This window comes from Acinonyx jubatus, chromosome C1, assembly GCF_027475565.1.
Source record: "Acinonyx jubatus isolate Ajub_Pintada_27869175 chromosome C1, VMU_Ajub_asm_v1.0, whole genome shotgun sequence".
In the NCBI taxonomy this organism is placed as follows: Eukaryota; Metazoa; Chordata; class Mammalia; order Carnivora; family Felidae; genus Acinonyx; species Acinonyx jubatus.
This window is the reverse complement of record NC_069381.1, coordinates 96028829-96047295: the sequence shown is the minus strand read 5'-3', so window position 1 is coordinate 96047295 and position 18467 is coordinate 96028829. Positions and strand designations below refer to the sequence as shown.

General features: G+C 45.8%; 1 long non-coding RNA gene across 2 annotated transcripts in view; it reads left to right on the top strand.

Moving 5' to 3' along the window:
- The window catches only part of LOC106969600 (uncharacterized), a 24194-nt gene extending 5727 nt beyond the window's left edge, over positions 1 to 18467 (top strand). Inside the window, exons 2-5 of one of the 2 annotated variants that reach the window (XR_008295162.1) lie at positions 258 to 387; positions 13759 to 13882; positions 14408 to 14623; positions 18420 to 18467. This is a non-coding gene — a long non-coding RNA (uncharacterized LOC106969600). The remainder of the gene's footprint in view (positions 1 to 257; positions 388 to 13758; positions 13883 to 14407; positions 14624 to 18419) is intronic. The other variant, XR_008295161.1, reaches the window with a different exon arrangement.

Genomic DNA, 18467 nt, shown 5'->3' with positions numbered 1-18467 from the left:
TTTTTGTATGAAACTTACTGCCAAATTGGTTTCCATACAACACCCAGTGCTCATCCCAACAGGTGCCCTCAGCAATGTTTAGGGTCCTATTTTAAAGCACTTGCTAAGGCTGGACCCCATGCTGGTTCAGGGGACCCAAGAGCCCCTGACAGGAGGTCGGTGCCTTCAAGTTGTTCACAGTTGGCTGGGAAGGGGCGCTAAAGACAACATCCAATGCAGTGTGGGAAGTGCAGTGGTGAGGGATGGCTTTCCTACAGGGAAGTTAACCTGCGGGAAGGGCAGGGACGTCTTCCTGGATGCCTGAGACCATATGGAAGGAAGACCAGGAGGCAGCCAAGTGACCGGAGCTGAGAAAGGCAGTGTGACAGAAGGGCAGCAGGACTGAAGGTAAGGGGAGACGCGGCGTGGTGTTTGGGGAGCCACACGTCTAAACTGGGGCTGTGGGAGCTGAGGGTCCAAGTCAAAGAATTGGAGATGAGGGAGAGAGTCAGGCGGAGGCTGGGGCTGGAGCCACACAGCTGGGGCTCCATCCTGCTTCCAACGGGGAGGCATGGGAAGGCCTTCAGCTGCTCTGATTGCCGCTTTAAATAGATTGCTTTGAAAAACATATCAGAAGTAATAATATATTTGTAGATTGCATTTTATCTAATTGCATTTGAGCCTCACAACATTCCCTAGAGAAGCAAGTTAGGCATTATTTTCCATTTTGTAGTGGAAAGCGAGGCTCAAAGAGGTGGCATCATTTTCCCAAGGGTCACATGACCCCAGTCAAAAATTTAGAAAAAAATTAAAGATTGTTTTAATATTAAGATTTCCTAATTATGCAAGTAGTATGCATTCATGAGAAAAATTGGGAAACTATATAAAACTATAGAGAAAATAAAATTCACCCATAGATCCACATTCAACTGTTACCACTTTATTGTGTTGACTTTCAGTCACAACCACACACACAATACTATTTATACCACAGATATAAACTTTATAATTACATATAATATGTGTAGATATTATACATTCTATATGTATTACATATATATTTTCATGTATTAGGATTTTGTATCCTGCTTTTTTTTACTTTACAGTTTATCATAAGCAATTTTACATGTTTTTAGATAGTTTTAGAAGATTTTTAATGGCCACATGTACTGATAATTAATTTCTTGCTCTTAGAGATTTTTAAATTGCTTCTGATGTTTTCTGCTCGTACAAATATCCTTTAAGGAATCTTACCATTACCTTTGGATAAATGTCTTAAAAAATTACTGTGTCAAGAAGTATGACCCCTACTAAAGCTTTTTAAAATTTTTTTTAAATGTTTATTTATTTTTGAGAGAAAGAATAAAAAGTATGAGTGGGGCAGGGGCAGAGAGAGAGGGGGACAGAGGATCTGAAGCAGGCTCCACACTAACAGCACAGAACCCGATGTGGGGCTTGAACTCACAAACCAAGAGATCATGACCTGAGCTGAACTTGGACGCTTAACTGACTGAGCCACCTGGGTGCCCATAAAGCTCTTGATACTTTTTGCCAAACCATCCTTCAGGAAGGTTATGCCAGTTTGCTCTCCTGCCAGCTGGGTGTGACGGTGTTCTCTTTACTGAAGCGTTCCCACACTGAAGCCTCTGTGACATAACTCAGCTCAGGGTAGGGACTTGCATTGTCATTGCGGTGATGCAATGAGGACCCCGGACACATTGCCTTTTCCTTCGGGCATTCAATGACAAGTTAGACTTGCTGCTCAAAAAGTTCCGAAAGCCAGGGTTCCTTACCTTGTGGTGTTTCATGACGGGGGTTTTAAAGCTTTGGATAAACATAGGAAACAGAGATTTGTGTACAAAGCTAGAGGAAAGCTCTTTTAACCAATAAATCCTGTGAAATGAAATCCATCCATCTGATCCTCAATCCCACTTAAAGGGGTTTTAATAGACTTGAGGGTGTGTTTGATCACTGCATCTTACTTTGAATGAAGGAAAAAGCGTTTCCCAGGGAGAAGGAAAAAACCTCGTACTCAAGGGGCACCTGGGTGGCTCAGTCGGGTAAGCATCTGACTTCGACTCAGGTAGTGATCTCACCGTTCTTGAGTTCGAGCCCCGTGTTGGGCTCTGTGCTGACAGCTCAGAGCCTAGAGCCTGTTTCAGATTCTGTGTCTCCCTCTCTCTCTGCCCCTCCCCCACTAGCGCTCTGTCTCCCTCTGTCTCAAAAATAAATAAACATTGAAAAAAAACCCCAAAAACCTCATACTCCAATGTGGAGAAGACACTCTCAGGCCTCTTGAGGCATGCTGTGGGCGGGGTCTGATTTGCTCCAAAGCAAATAGAGTGTGGGTCAATGAAATATCAGTTGTGCAGCATCTTTTCCTGGCTCTAGTTCATGGGTGGAAATGCAAACCAGAAAGAGAACAATTGTCCCTCCAGAGTTGATGGGAGCACAAGCAGAGTGAGTCTTAGAGAGGTCCTGAGACGTTTAGAGTTGCAAGGAGCTGAGAGGTGGCCCCACTAGAAGGTGGTAAAGGTAACTGTAGGCACAGTCTGGGCCTCCTCAGGGATGTTGGAGGATGGAAAGGAGGTAGTTGGATCTCAAGGGGAGTGCAGAGTCAAGACCCTAGGCCTTCTTCTCTGTCTCCCAGTGGCCACTTCATTTTCTTTGCTCTCCCTCTCTGTTTCTTTCCACCCATCTCTGGTTAATCACCTGTCATGTGGCCACAAAGCAGCCATCTTGGCCCCTAAGTCAGTGTGAGCTTTCAGCTCTGGGACTCTCCATCAACCTGACAATACTCTCCATGTCTCTCAAATCGGATTCCTGAAGAGAGATGTCTTGACCCAGCACATCTACAGGTGGTCTCAGTCTCTAGGTCAAGTGGCCACCCCTATCCCCTCAGTCACAGGCAGTCATTAAGAGGACAGATGAGTCACCAGGCATAGCATAGAGGGCCGCAGGTTGTGGGCAGAGTGCTGTGGTCAACTACAGAATGTTTGAAGTGTGAAAAGAAGTTCAGTTTTTCTCTCTCTCTTTTTTAAAAATGTTTATTTATTTATTTTGAGAGAGAGAGACAGAACATGAGAAGAACATGAGACAGAACACGAGAAGGGAGGGGCAGAGACAGACAGAGAGGGAGAGAGAGAATCCCAAGCAGGCTCCGCGCTGTCAGCGCAGATCCCAGGGTGGGGCTCCATCCCATGAACCATGAGATCATGACCTGAGCCAAATCCAGAGCCAAACGCTCAACCTACTGAGCCACCCATGCACCCCCAGTTTTTCTCTTTTAAGACAGGCTCACAATATCCATGAGACCAAACCAGAGGAAAGGTCAGAAAGGAAGAGACTGGGGACAAGGCTTGTCTGGGCACAGAGGGAAGGTACACAGGAGCCGAAAGAGCTTTGGCCTTGGAGTCAGAGGACCTGTGTTCAAATCCTGGCTGGTGTGCCTGGGAGCGAGGTCTGCCTGGGGCCAGGGACTCTACAGGCTGCATTCCAGCTCTTCATCCCAGATCCTGCTGCCGTGCCTGAGAAGAAAATTATACTGTATACATGAAAGTGATTTTCAAATTGCAAATCATAACCTTTACAGTAGAAGTTAATGGCTCTTAGTGGCTGTGATCTTTCTGGGCTCTCCGGAAAAGCAGAGTAAGACAGGTATGACTGGTTCTAGAGCAAAGGAGAACTCAAAATTCACAATCACATGACCCTTTTACTCTTTTAAAAATCATTGAAGACCCCAAAGAGTTATTTGTGTGGGGGTCCAAAGCACTATGTTCAAAGTTAAAGCTAAGGATTAAAAAAAAGCACTTGACAATCCATTGTGAGAAAACACTAAACGTTAACATAAATTCATATTGTTATTTTAAAATAGTGATATTTTTCAAAACCAAAAAAATCAAGTGAGAAGATTGGCATTGTTTCACATTTTTGCAATGTCTTTACAATTTTTTTAATGTTTATTTATTTTGGGGAGAGAGAGAGAGAGTGGGGGAGGGGAAGAGAAAGAGGGAGACACAGAATCCGAAGCAGGTTCCAGGTTCTGAGCTATTAGCACAGAGCCCAACATGGGGCTCGAACTCATGAACCGCAAGATCACGACCTGAGGGGAAGTTGAACGCTTAACGGACTGAGCCACCCAGGCACCCCATTTCTGCAATATCTTTAATATCTGGCCTGCCACAATCTGTTGGGATATGCGGTTTTGACTGAGGTATATGAAGAAAATCTGTCCTCCGTGCATGTATAGTTGGAAATGAGGGAATTATCTTAATAGCCTTTTCAGATCATTATGGATGTTCTTTGATATAATACTCCCTCAATAAGCAGTAGTTGAAGTTGCAATGTGGAATCTGAAATCATATCAACGAATTTTTCATTCTTTGTTCTGTTGCCACCCATTGGCTTCTCTTGCACTCTGAGTACATCTTTTACCAGTGCAGGATTTTGTAAAAGCATGCATCGGTCATTTGGAAAATACCGTTTCAGCGAGTTCTGCAGAGCTTCTAAATGTTGACATATTTCCTTACATGGTATTAAAAAATTCGATTCATTAATTTTACCACCAGTCTCATCAGAAAAGTCTTAGGATATTGGGAAGTTGTCAAGCTTACAGTGGTAGATGCAGAGTGTTCCAAAAATTGAAAATTTTTGTTTAAAAGCTCAAATTCTATCGCTGGCAACAAATACTGTCAGTCGGTTTCTTTGACGTGACAGGCTCACTTTGTTCATTTTAGAAAATTTCTGCCAGATCCCCGGTCTGAATAACCACATTTTGTCTGTCAGTGATTCTTTTAAGCAAAAACGGTGTTCTGTTTTCTTAAAAAGGCTAGTTCAGCTCCCAGCGCAGACCTATCACATAGTGCCTTTCGTCAGCCACTGTGCCTCAGCATCCAAACTGCTTAATGTGTACTTCCCGACCTGTCACACAGAACATTAAAGCACATATACTCAAGGGTTAAGAGTAATACAATTAATAATAAAATTAATAATGTTTACCACCTCATTGAGAACATTCTTTTTTGAAAAAAATGTTTATTTTTGATAGATAGACAAAGACAGAGCACATGTCAGGGAGGGACAGAGAGAGAGAGAGGGAGACACAGAATCAGAAGCAGGTCCCAGTCTCTGAGCTGTCAGCACAGAGCCCGACACGGGGCTCAAACCCACGGACCTGAGATCGTGACCTGAGCCAATGTTGGATGATGAACCGACTGAGCCAGCCAGGTACCCTGCATTTCTTTATTTTCTAAATGAAACTAACCTTGGCTTGAGGAAGTCTGCTGTGCTTTCTTCTGGGATTCCTTCCTCCTCTCTCGGGTCAGGCACAGACAAAAGGCGAGGGCCTTGGTTCCTTGGGGTTGATGCTGACCAGCTCCTTGCCCAGGCCTTCTGGGTCCCTGCAGATGCCGGTGTCTCCGAAGGCGGCTCCACCACCCAGAGCCCTGCTCCGCGGTGGGATCCTCCACAGAGCCTCCGGGCTCTGGAACGTGGTGGCCTGCCTGTCCTCACAGACCCTCGTGCCAAGATTCTGCCTCCTCAAGGTGCATTGGCTCAGGTCCCTTCACCCTGCAGCCTGCAACCCTCCTTCTCTTTAGGAAGATCCTACATTTCTCCGCTGGATCAGGCCTCCCCCTTGTCAATCCCTGAAGTCCCAAGCCTTCAAAATTCTCTTCTCTAGCATTCTGGTATAATTCACCGAATAGACCTAAGAAGCCAAAGGTCCATAGCCCCCAGACTCTGCATGAGTTTGACTGCAAATGTTTTTTTTTTTTTTTTTTGAATTTGGATTAATTGCCCATATTTAAAAATCGAGATCTTCACAGACAACTGTGATAGTCTTCTCTAGAAGCATTAGAGGGTCTGGAAACCTTAGGCCTGCATTGTTACATGGTGGCAGTGGCTAAAGGCGAGAAAAATGTGTCCTCTGTATTGCCCGAGACCTACTGTTCCCTGTCACTTCACAGCAGCCTTCTCTGCTCATTCACTTACTTGCCTGACATCATTGAAGCCTTGAGCTTGTCATCTTTGTCCAGCCCTTTGAAGAACACAGGCTTTTTCGAGGTTTATCTTCTCCCACCTGGCAAACCACACACAAATTAGTTTTTTAATTGCCCTGTTATGGCCAAGAAGACAGAGATAAGCCAGCCCGACAACTTTTTACAAAAGGATCGCTATGTTGCCTTAAGCCCGGTTTAAAACTGGGGGCTTCTCAGGGTGCCTGGATGGCTCAGTCCGTTGAGTGTCTGACTCTTGGTTTCTGCTCAGGTCATGATCTCACGGTTGGTGAGCTCGATCCCTGCACTGGGCTCTGCGCTGACGGCGAGGACCCTGCTTCGGATTCTTTCACACCCTTTCTCTCTGCTCCTCCCCCACTCGAGCTGTCTCTGTCTCTCTCAAAATAAATAAACTTAAAAAAAAATAAGTGGGGCTTCTCCCCAGCCATGCTGCCGGTGTTCCCCACGGGCATGTGTTGGTGTAGACGCCACTCGCTCCTGGACCCCGTGCAGACCAAGAAGGCACCTGGACCTCCGCAGCCACAATTTCCACCTCCCCTGAATGAAGTAGATGAAATGAGGGTGACATCAACCCACGTCACAGGGGCTGCTGGGCAGAAGCATTTGCACAAGGAAACTGAAGTCCAACAAGGCCTAAAACAGCATCAGTCAGCAGCTTCTCTCACCTTCATTTCATCCTACCGACCTCTTGCAATGACCCTGGGAGAGAGAAGACTGAATAAGAGGGACCCGTGGGAACTTTGATGCTAACTTTTAAAACAGTGCATGTTTAGGTGTTTCAGGCTGGTGAGCCGTCAGGTGACAGGGGAAGGGGACGGGAACGTACAGGGCATGCAGGTTGGATTTTTCATTTCCTGGTTCCTTCTGAAGAAATATATTGACGGAGGGTTGGTGGTGGGGGGCACCTGGGTGGCTCAGTCGGTTAAGCGTCCGACTCTTAATTTGGGCTCAGGTCAAGATCTCACCGTTCATGAGACTGAACCCCGTGTTGGGCTCTGCTCCGATAGCACAGAGCCTGCTTGGGATTTTCTGTCTCCCTCTCTCTCTCTCTCTCTCTCTCCCTCTCTGCTTCTCCCCTGCCTATGTGCATTCTTTCTCTTTCTCTCTCCCTCTCAAAATAAATAAATAAACTTAAATTAAAAAAAAAAAGAAACATATTGATAACCAGGGACAGAACTTTCCAAGTCGTGCATAGTGTTGACACTTCAATATCGCAAACCAAATGGGAATAAAATCTTTGAAACCCAAACAACAAGGTGAAGCTTCTCCAACTGAAGTTTGTAGAAGACTTGGAGTATTGCCTACTAAAGGGCTCTTGGGACCCCTTCACACAATCCCTGGGGTCCTACGGAGCACTGTTGAACAGCTACAGATCTAACTTATGCAAAGCTCATAAGAGGAAACATGGGAAGTTCTTGACGGAGTCCAGACAAACATGAGGGTGTTAGGTAGTTGACAATGTGCTGTTGAGGAAGACCATAGCTTGATGAATGTAGGACATGGGTTGGAAATAATCGCTGACTTACCAGCTAGGTGTCCAGGGTAGATCACCCCATCCCTGGCTGAGCATGTCATATTTTGAGCCTCCTCAACACCAGCCGTCATTCACAGTGTAAGTGGTTCTGATTATTCCGATGAGACTGGGGGAGCCATTTTGGCCAACTCCTCTCTGTGTACTATGTTCATCGTCATGCGAAATCACGGGGCTTTTGTGGCCACTGGCTCCTGCCACAGGCTGCTCCTGGGTCAGGGCCAGAGATGAAGCCCGAGAGAGGCTAGGAGATGAGTCAGTTTAGGGAAACTGGAGGCGGGAGGATGCGGGGAGTAGTTCAGAGTCAGCCTCACTGTTGCTTTTCTCTCTTCTTTTGTATAAAAAGATCAATCTCATGTCTAATTCATTTGAAAATTCCCCACTTCTCTGTGTGTGTTTTTGGTAAAAATAGAAGTCTCTGAGGATTGCGGGCTCCTGCTGAATTTTATGAGCAACTTTCAAAGCTTGCTAACCAGGTTCTTCTGATCTTTCCTTGAGTGAATTAAGCACCAGTGGGAGGCTTGCTTTCCGGGTGACTGGTTTGAGTAAAAGGCTTCCATGGTTGGGGGTAGAAGACTTTTAAGGTCATTTGATCAATTTGCAGACCCTGGAAAACACAACAGAGTGCACAGGTTGGCAGGAAGTTGGCCCCGTCACCCCTGTGCCCACTCTTCCCTGCCCCTCCCTCCCTCTCTCCTCCCTTCTCCTTTCTCCCTCTGTCTCCTCTTTCCCTCCTCCCTCCCACTTTCTTCCCCCTTCCCACCTTCATCCTTTTTCCTCTCCTTCTTTTCTTCCCTTCCTCTTTCCTTCCTCACTGTCCCTTGTTGGGACAGTGTCCCAACCATCACTCTCTGTGCAGCAGACTCCCAGCTCACCTCCCGGCTTGCAGCCTTGCCCTTGTCCAAGCCAGGGAGTGCTTTCCAAAGGCCAAATGTGATCGTATTTCCTCCCAGCTTTAAACCTTTAGTGCTTCTCTGGTTCAAAAATTTCTTCAGTGTTAGAAGTCAGGATACACGTTACCTTTGAGGAGGAAAGTGGGATTGGTGGTGGAGAAGGCAGGTTTCTGGAGGGTTGGCAATGCTTGATTTCTTACCTTGTGTGGTCGTTACACGATAGTCCTATTGTGATAATTTATTGAGCTCTGCCATGACAATGTGTGAACTTTTCTTTACACATGTTATACTACCATAAATTTTTTAAAAAACTGGTTCAGTGTTTAATATCGCCCTCCTGTGCTTTCCAAGGTGGGGGTGAAGAATGGCTTTGAATACCAGGGAAGGGGACTATGGAGATTGCCGCAGGGAAGGGGGAGTCACTGAATCTTGTGACAGCTTTGAAGCTGGAATATCCAAATAATGAGCTAATTTCAGTGGCTGCTGGTGTGACAGATTTGTAGACTGTCTGATGAATGGTGCTATGGAACTGCAGTGTTCTGAGATGAGGATGATTCAAAGAAGCCTCTAGAATCCTTTACAAAAGGTTATGGTTTGGGAGAGGAGAGCAGGGAGAATTAGTCCTGGCCCAGTTCCCATCCAAGAAAGGATTTGTTTCGGATGAAGGTTGATGAGGCACCGGCTTGGTGTTGCTCTTAGCAGAGCCGTGAGGTTTCTCCATAGGAAAGCTTTCCTGAAGTGATCAGGGCTCCAACGGGATAGAAAACCACAGGGCCTGGGAGGGATGCGAGGTCTTCCTCAGAGGCAGGCTGTAAAACTGTTCCTGAGAGGTGACCCTAACGGGTGGGCCAAGAAAGGGTTCCCGGAGGAAGCCTAAGGGTGCTGAGACCCCCCCTGATGGTCCCATGGAGTTGAGGGAATAGGGGCAGCTATAGGTCTCAGAGTAATGGAAGAATGAATGTGTGGTGAGTGATGGGGAACAGGCAGAGAGGCTCCCTTGCCTCTCAACCGGGTCACCAACTTGCTGAGCTTTTGCAGTCATTGGACTTTTTGTTCACTGCATTAAAAACAACAACAACAACAACAACAACACTCTTCATAAACGGTGTCTGTCTCCACTTAGCACTTTGCACACGCCATTGATGTTTACCTTCTCACGCCTTGGCCTCCCTGTTGGCCATGGCCATGATGGCAGCCCTGGCCCTTTATAACATCGTAGTCATCTCCAGCACCACATCTGACACCTTGCAGGTGCTTGGTGAGCATTTGTAGAGCAGTGTGCAGATCTTCAGAGGGAGAGCTTGCTTCCATTCTGCAACCTCCTTGAGGAGTGGGACTTACGATCTCCCAGAAAACTGAGGCTCAGAGAAGATCATTCAGAGCATATGGCTTATAAGTGGTGGGACTGTGATTCACACTCTGTATTAGGAAAGCCCTTGCCCTGAATCTCTATGCAGCGCTCACCCCATCGACTCCACCCTAGTGTTCCCCATCAGCAATCCTACAGGTTGCTAGGACTCCTACGAATACCCTGTGAATACCCTAAGTTATTCAGGATGACTTAGCCCTCCCGTCAATGAATGGATCCCAAATATCCCAAAGATCAGGTTCCCTAGCCAAATGGACAAGTCCTCCTGAGAGCTGGCCCCTGGCTTCGCCTCTGGTTCCATCTCCAGCCACATGGCGTCCTGCATTAATCATACCGAAATACCCATAGTTGTGTGCCTATGTCATCCCCCTTTGATGGGTTTCTCTTTCTGGAATAATACTTCGCCATCTCTACTGGGCTGGGTAAATATAAATATATTATAAATTATAAATATAATTATAATTATAACTAAGATGCTCTTGACTACAGACAGCACAAAACCCACCCCTAAATGGTATAAGCAATGAGAGGACTTAGCATCTCACGTGGTAAAAGATCCTGTGGGAGGGGAGGCCGCTGGTGCAGAGTGTCAGGTCTCTGTCCCTCTCTCCGCTCTGCCCCTCTTTGCATTGACTTCAGCCTCAGGCTGGTGACAAGATGGCTGGGGTGGTTCCAGGGCTCACATCCAGACACATCAACATCGTGCACAAGGAAACATGGATGGCTTCTTCCTGTGTCTGCCTTCCCGGGCACCCCCGCACATCCCCTGCATGGCTCCTGGCCAGGCCTGATCGCAGACCTTCCCTGAGTCAAGGAGAACAGCATTAAAACCCATCAGGATATACCCCTGGAGCTGGGGATTGAGTGGATCATGCTGGGGAGAGGAGGGCACCCAAAAGAGTGGACTCTGTCTGCAAGGAAGGTCTCAGGATTGAAGTGGCTCTAAAAGGTGTCCAGCCTAACCTTTCCAGGGAAGCCTCCTCCAGCTGACATTTTAGCCTCCTCACACCACCAGTTCTTTCTTCACCAGCCCCTCCCCCACTGCCAATGTCCTTGGCCTGGCCCTTTGCTCTTTGGCACAGTGCCCCTCTTTTGTGGCCCCACCTGGCCACATCCACCTGTTGTGCTTCCCACACGCCTTGTTAGCTCGCTGGACTCTATGTGCCGCCTACCCACAACCCTGTGCCTTCTTCCTGGTCAGTGCACGCTTCTCATGGAGGGGGCTCAGCCAGATTAACCCTGCCCACCCGTGTCGCTGTCCTCCCACAACCCTCTAAACTTGGGGATCCTCTCCATGGATTTACCTGCTGATGATTTGCTTGAAAACCTTCTCAGTTCCAAAGTCATTTCTCATGCATTTCACAGGCATGTTTTTTGTTCCTTGATAAGAATGATGTCTTCTAATTCTTTGGCAACACCGGAAACAATGAACCTCATGCATGCACACACACACACACACACACACACACACACACACACACTCACACACGCCCTCTTCCTACTTGAAAGCCACACTGGGAAGGGAGGCAGCCAATCAGTGCCGCTAACTAAGTAGCCAGCGTGCCCTCAGCCTGGCGTCTCGCCCTTGCCCTCGCCCCTCTGTTTGCAGAGATGGCAGCTGCCTCTGTATGTATGGACGGTTGCAAAAGGCGCAGCTCCAGCAGCTAGGGCCAGAAAACCCTAGGACCAATTTGCTTTTTGGGGCTAGAGTGTTAGTCTTGGGGAATAACTGAAGCTCTATGGTGAACAAGCTGCCTGAGCCACTGCTAGGGGGTGATCGCGGGAAACCGGAACCCGTGGAGCACCTACGATGTGCTCTGTACCTGTTCCTCTTTCAGCCAGCGCTGCTTCTCTGCCAGTCTGTCTCTGCGTCCGTCTGTCTGGAGGGTTCCACATACTCTGCTAAGCTCAAATAGCATCCGGTGGTAAAGTCCCCAGGAAAAGTTTCTTCTCTTTTTTTTCTGTTGTTGTTATACTTTGTTGCAAACCCTTTTGCTTGGCCTCAGCTCAGCCCATAAGAGAGTGTATTGCCCACCTGCTTGCCTCTCTACTGGGGGATGAGCTCCTTAAGGCCAGGAATCATAATTTTTCTAGATCTTTGGGTCCTCTGAGGACAGATCCATGCCTGCCAGGTAATAATAAATAAATTCTTGTGGAATTAAATTAAATTAATTGTTGCTGAGGGCAATAGAAATCAAGATTCAGAAGGAGTGAATGAACCCAGAACTTAAATACAGAGACTCTTAAATATGTATTTCTCCCCTTTATTATGGTGCATGGAAAGAGAAAGGAGAAAAAGGGAAGGAAATAGAAGAAGTGAAGATTGACCAGGGCTCTCCCTCTCTCGATGAGCTTCTTTTATTTTTTAAAAAATGTTTATTTATTTTGAGAGAAAGTGTATGTGCGTGGTGAAGGGGCAGAAAGAGAAGGAGAAAATCCCAAGCAGGCTCTGTGCTGTCAGCATGGAGCCCGGTGTGGGGTTCCATCCATCATATGAACCGCAAGATCATGACCTGAGCCCACATCATGACTCGAGGCTTAACCGACTGAGCCACGCAGGCGCCCCTCCCTCTCTAAATGAGCTTCTTAAGAGCAAGAACTATTCTATATCCTGTGGCCCTTCTCAGTGCCTAGAATATGGGAAATGATCCATAAATACTTGTTGAGTAAATACATGGGATATGGGTCAGGTTGTGCTTTGGGGCTGGATTCTGAGCACTGATTGAGGTAGGGCACGAGGACCTTGGAATCTAAGATGGGATAGGCCAGCCCTTATGAGGGATAATCAGTTTGGCCTCTGTTGCCAAGACCTGTGGTTGATCAACTAGCTTCTCTGTCTTCAGCCTCCCCCAACCCCTACTCCCTACCCTCAGGTCCAGCACCTGCAAGGTCACATTTCAGACTCTAAACTGAGGCCTTTGAGACCAAACCTGTCCCTCATGTATGCCAGACCCCCTGGAAAAAGGGTAAGCGGAGGCCCAGGGACCATATGTCCAAACATAATCAAGTTATAAACCAAGTGAAGCACCTGTTCAATAAAATATATTCTAGCCTCCCATTTTGACAAATATATCTTCAAAACAACAACAAAAAAGGCGTATAAAGCTATAGCTTTTATATGATGGAAATTTAGCCAAATATGAAAGATGACTGACTTAAATTATAATTAAAATCTAGGCATTCTGTTGATGAACCAGTGATAACAGGGCGAGTTATAAAACAAAAGCACATCTAATTCATAAATGACTATGCATTTACACCATAATTTTAGTGTTTATGTTTTTGTTTCAGGAAAATCACTAGTTGTGTTATTATACAACCAAGATATTCACATCACGTGTTCTATTGATGGTAATGATCTGGATTAAAAAAACAAAATAATTAACAATAATATCTTTAAAAAAGGGATCATATTCAAAGGATCCAAAGTCTTAGCATATTTTATCGTAAAGTGTAGCTCAAACTAAATGGAAACTATTTGAACATAAAATTTTCATGTGCATTTCAGAAAAGTAATATTTCTTTTACTATGATAAAATTAAGGGTAAAATACAAATTTAATGAATATAAAAATGGTTCACCAAAGTTATTTCAATCAAGCTAAATAAAACTATTCCTACAATTGTAGTATGTAATAGCCACACATTACCAGTGTAAAAAACCAGTATCATCCCTTATGCACATTGTGTCTAGACCACTGGTTCTCACCGGGGGGTGGTTTTGTCCCCCAGAAGCGTTTGGAGATGTCTGGAGACATCTATGGTTGATACAGCTTGCTATGGTATCTAGCCAGGAGGGGCCTGGGATTCTACAATGCACACAAAAAAGACTTCACCACTCTAAGATGTCAGTAGTGCTGAGGTTGAGAAACCCTGGTAACGCGCGCACACACACACACACACACACACACACAGAAGAGACTCATGAACTGTTGGATACTGCCAAATGTTCTTTCACTGCTATGTGCAGTTGTTGTGGATACTACGCTAATTATGGGTAACTCCAGAATCACGAATTGGAACATGAAGAGAAGCAAGAAAATGGACAGGCGACGCAGACTGCATTCTGCAAGAATCTGTGGCCCTCTTGCTAGGTGAGAGGAAGAATTTGACGTTTTGATTAATTGTCTTTTCTTTTACCTAAGCGCTTCTGCCTATCAGTTACCCTCCCCCCCGCCACCCCCCCCCCCTTAGCTAATGCACATTCTGAAATAATGTCCATCTCCAACGTCAGAAACAACACAGCCCACAGATCTTGACGTTTGGATGCAGTCACCTTTTGTTTCAAGGTCGTAAGACAAGAGATGTGGAGAAGGGCTGTCCTGGGGCCTGAATGGTGTCATTCCAAGAGTGGGTGTTTAAGGTTACGGATCATGCTGTACCAGAGTTAGGCAGCAGATCCCGAGTGACAGAGGTGCCCATGTTTTCCTTCATAAATGTAGTTTCTGTGTGTTTGTGACATGGTGATGGGGGTGGGGGGGAGCTCCGAAGCCTGAGGCCCAGGGAAGGGGCTAGGAGCTGCCATGTCCCATTATCAACCTCGGGCTCAGAGCAGGAGCAGGGAGGAGCTGAGAGGCTGTTAACATCAGATCATCTGCAGTTTTCCAACTCTTTTGCAGAACAGCATGCTGTTTAGCTGCCAAAATATTAGGACTGAAAGCAGCTGGCAAAAATGTTCATGGAGGAAGTGAGCCTGCTCGGAGAGGCCAAAGGAAAATTCTCCTCGACTGTGACCCCAGAAGGACCCCCGGGCCTCAGGACCTCTTTTGGAAGCCTCTGCTCAGTCAGCTTGGGGCTCCCTCAGACCCCAGGGCCCCGGGGGCTCCTTTGAAGAGGTATGTTCTGAGACCAGTGCTTATTGCTGGTCCTTTCTGGGGCAGTGGGACTGAGGAGACCCTTGTCATTGCTCAAAGAAATTCTCAGCCTCATACTGAACTTATTCTCAGCTTATGTTTAGTGAAACTGGAAAACAAAAAGAAGTAGACAGAAAAAGCTACCTCCATATATAACTCAGCTAATACTTCTAAAGAGACAGGCCCAACGGGGAACAAATGACAGCCGCCTGTGCAAGTGAGTATTGAGAAGACAGAGGGGACCCATGGCTTTACTGAGACTCATCCCTGCAGCCGTTTACAAGTCTCTTTCCAAACAGCTATCACTTGGTCCTCACTGCGACCTCAGGACAGGTAGCCAGGCAGGTTTCTTTTCATTTTACAGGATATTGACTTTGAAAGATAGAGTCACTCACTCACTCAGGAAGGCACATCCAGGAGGCAGCAGAACCAAGAGTAAGACTTGGTCTTTTGGCTCTAAAATAGTGCTCTTTCCAGTGACATCGGTGTTTCAGTCTGTGGACCCTAGAAGTTTCCATTTTTATAAGGGGTTTGTGAATCCAAATGTATAGTAGTTTCCACCTGTAGCCTCAGCTGATAGATTTATAACCACCGTCATGTGAAGAGGGTCTAGACTCTATTGACACTGATACAGAGCTCTTATGGAAGAGTCTGGCAACCGACACATTACCCCCTGCTGTATCAAGTCTCCTGGCAGAGAGGTGACATTCTTTATCACTAGTGACACTGGGCACAAAAATTCCTACAAGTGGACAGAGCTAGGATTGAGACACAAATCTTGGCTTTATGTTTTGTGGTATGCAAGGGACTCGTGATTCAGATAGAGAACACTGCCCAGAGGACGTGGGAGGTGCTCAAAAATTTTATCAACTGACCAAGTGACTAAATTGGAGACGAGGAGACGTCAAATGCCAAAGGGAAAAGCAGCCTCCGGGTGGCAAGTAGGGTGGGGAAATCAGCAAGGGAATCCCCTCACCCATGAGGGAAAAAGAATGGAAACAAACAGCAAAAGCAGTTAGCAGATTGTTAAAAACTGGAAAGCTTTTGGAATAATGACATAACCGTGCAGTCTCATTAGACGTTCTAATGGGAACAGAAAAGAAATACTCGCCGCCAATTTCCTTTCTGTTCCTGTAATCAGTAGTACATTTTTAAAGTATCTAGTAGGGTGTTAAGTCCTTTTCAATCACTATGAGTTCATCCATTCATCAACAAATGTTCACTGCGTGGCTATTAATATGCCAGGCCCTGATCTGGTGTTGGGGATATAACAGTAAACAAAACAGACAAGAGATTACCCTCATGGAGCTCACATTCTAGACAATGAAGAAATGAAAACGTAAACTACAATAGTATAGCAGGTGGTGACAAGGGCTATAGAGATGATGGCAGGGGAGAGACCTAGAAATTGGCAATTTTAAATACGATGATCAGGGACAGCCTCATTGAGAAAGTGATGCTTGAACCAAAGCCTGAGGATATGAGGGAGCAAATCAAGCAGATATCTGAGGGAGGAACATGCCTGGTGTTCAGGAGCAACAAGGAAGCCATTGCAGGGGAACAGAGTGAGATAGAGAAGCAGGACGAGACTGGAGTCTGGGTTACACAGGACCGTACAGGCTATTGAAGGGTTAGGAGCTCTTACCCTGAGTAACACGGGAAGAGGTGATGTGATCTGACCTGCATTTTAGCAGGTTTCTCTGGCTACTGTGCTGAGAATAAAAGTAGGGAATCAAGGGTGGGACTAAGGACATCAGTTAGAAGGTTCTGGAAAAAGTCAAGAAGAGAGATGATGGTCGTCTGGACCAAGGTGGTAGCAGTGGAGGTGGTGACAAGTGACTGGACTCTGGATGTTTTATGAAGGTGGGAAAGGCAAGATTTACTAATAAATTAGATGCAGAGTGGGAGGGAAAGATTTATCAAGGGTGATGCCAGGGTTTTGAACCTGAACAATGACAAGAATACAGTTGCCATTTAACTAACGCGAGGAAAGCAGTGGAGGGAGCATGGGTTTGGAGGAGAAAATCAGAAGTTTGGTTTTGATTGTGTTGAGTTTGAGATATATTTGTGTGTGTGTGTGTGTGTGTGTGTGTCTCTCAAAGGAAAGGTTCAAATTTGAAGTATGAATTTGGAAGCCATATCACAAAAAGAGTACTGAGAACGTTTACCAAGAGAGTATTGGAGAGGAAAAGGGGTCAGAGAACTGAAGCCTGGAGATTTGAGCAGGTTGTAATCAACCAAAGCCTGGGAATGGGTGGCCAGTGAAGTAGGAGGAAACCAAGGAAGTGTAGACCACCAGGAATCAAGCGAAGAAACTGTTTCAAGAAGCGTTGCTATCTCACCTGGGGCAAAGGCTGGGAGACATTAGGCAAGATGAGCATTGAGAATTAATTGCCCATTAAACTTAGTAACATGGAAGTCAACACTGAACTGGACAAGAACAGTTTCTGTGAGGCAAATGACAGCTTGACTATTGAGGGTTAAGAGAAAACAGGAAGAAATGTAACCGGTGAATATAGACAACTCTTTTTAGGAGCTGGATGCCAAAGAGGGTAGAGAAAGGAGAGCGTGTGGCTTGAGAGGGCCGTCAGTCAAGAGAGGCTTCTTTTTGTTTTTTGTTAATTTTTCTGGTTTTGTTGTATTTATTGGGGTGGGGGAGGGTGAGAGAGAGAGAGAGAAAAGAGAGAGAGAATCCCAAGCAGAGATTCAGTGCAGAGCCGAATGTAGGACTCCAACTCATGAACCCTAAGATCATGACTTGAGCTGAAATCAACAGTTGGATGCTTAACCTACAGAGCCACCCAGGTGCCCCCCCCCACCCCCCACCAGGAAGCCAGGTCATGGGCTGAAGGGCAGGAGGGAGGAGCGGTGCTGGAGGTATTTGAAGAGATCTTCCTCCCAAGTCTGTCGTGGGGATTACCTGGCCCATAGGAGAGGCTCATAAACTGAAAGGAATTCCTGTGTCTTTGTGATTGTTGTTCAGAGCAATTTTTTTGAACATTACATATATTGTTTTTATTATTGTAGTAATATTTCATGTTCAATATAGAAAATTATGGAAAAGACAGAAAAGTATAAAGAAAAAAGTCATGATAATTGTTCTCCAAAGAAAATAGCTATTAACGGTTGGATGTGTATCCTTCGAGCCCCTTCTTCTATGAATATACATTATGGATATCCTGTTTTGTATGTTGCTTTCTTTGCTTCACATTGTATTTCACTGCTTTCTCATGTCCTTTGGTAATGCCCCCAAGTATGATTTTTTTAAATTTTTTAATGTTTATTCATTTTTTGATAGAGACAGACATGAGTGGGGGAGGGGCAGAGAGAGAGGGAGACACAGAATCTGAAGCAGGCTCCAGGCTCTGAACTGACAGCACAGAGCCCGACGCGGGGCTCGAACTCACGGACCGTGAGGTCATGACCTGAGCCGAAGTCGGATGCTTAACCGATTGAGCCACCCAGGTGCCCCCAAATATGATTTTTAATGGCTATGAATTCCATAAATGGCCGTAATCATTCCATGAGGTGGCTGTTCTACCATTTACCTTGAAATTTCCCTATTTTGGACATTAAAGTTAATACCACTGTTTCACATGTGTAATTAATGCTGTAATGGACATCCTCGCAGAGAAATCTTTATGCTCTGGTGAATTCTTTACACTAATCTCTTAGAAATGGAATTAGTAAGTCAAAGGGTAGGAACAGTTTAAAAACTCTTGATAGATATTGCCAAGCAGCCTTCCAGAAAGGTTACACTAATTTTCATTTCTTCCAGCAGCATAGGAGAATGCCCCGACATGATCCTTTTAAAAACCTTTGCAGG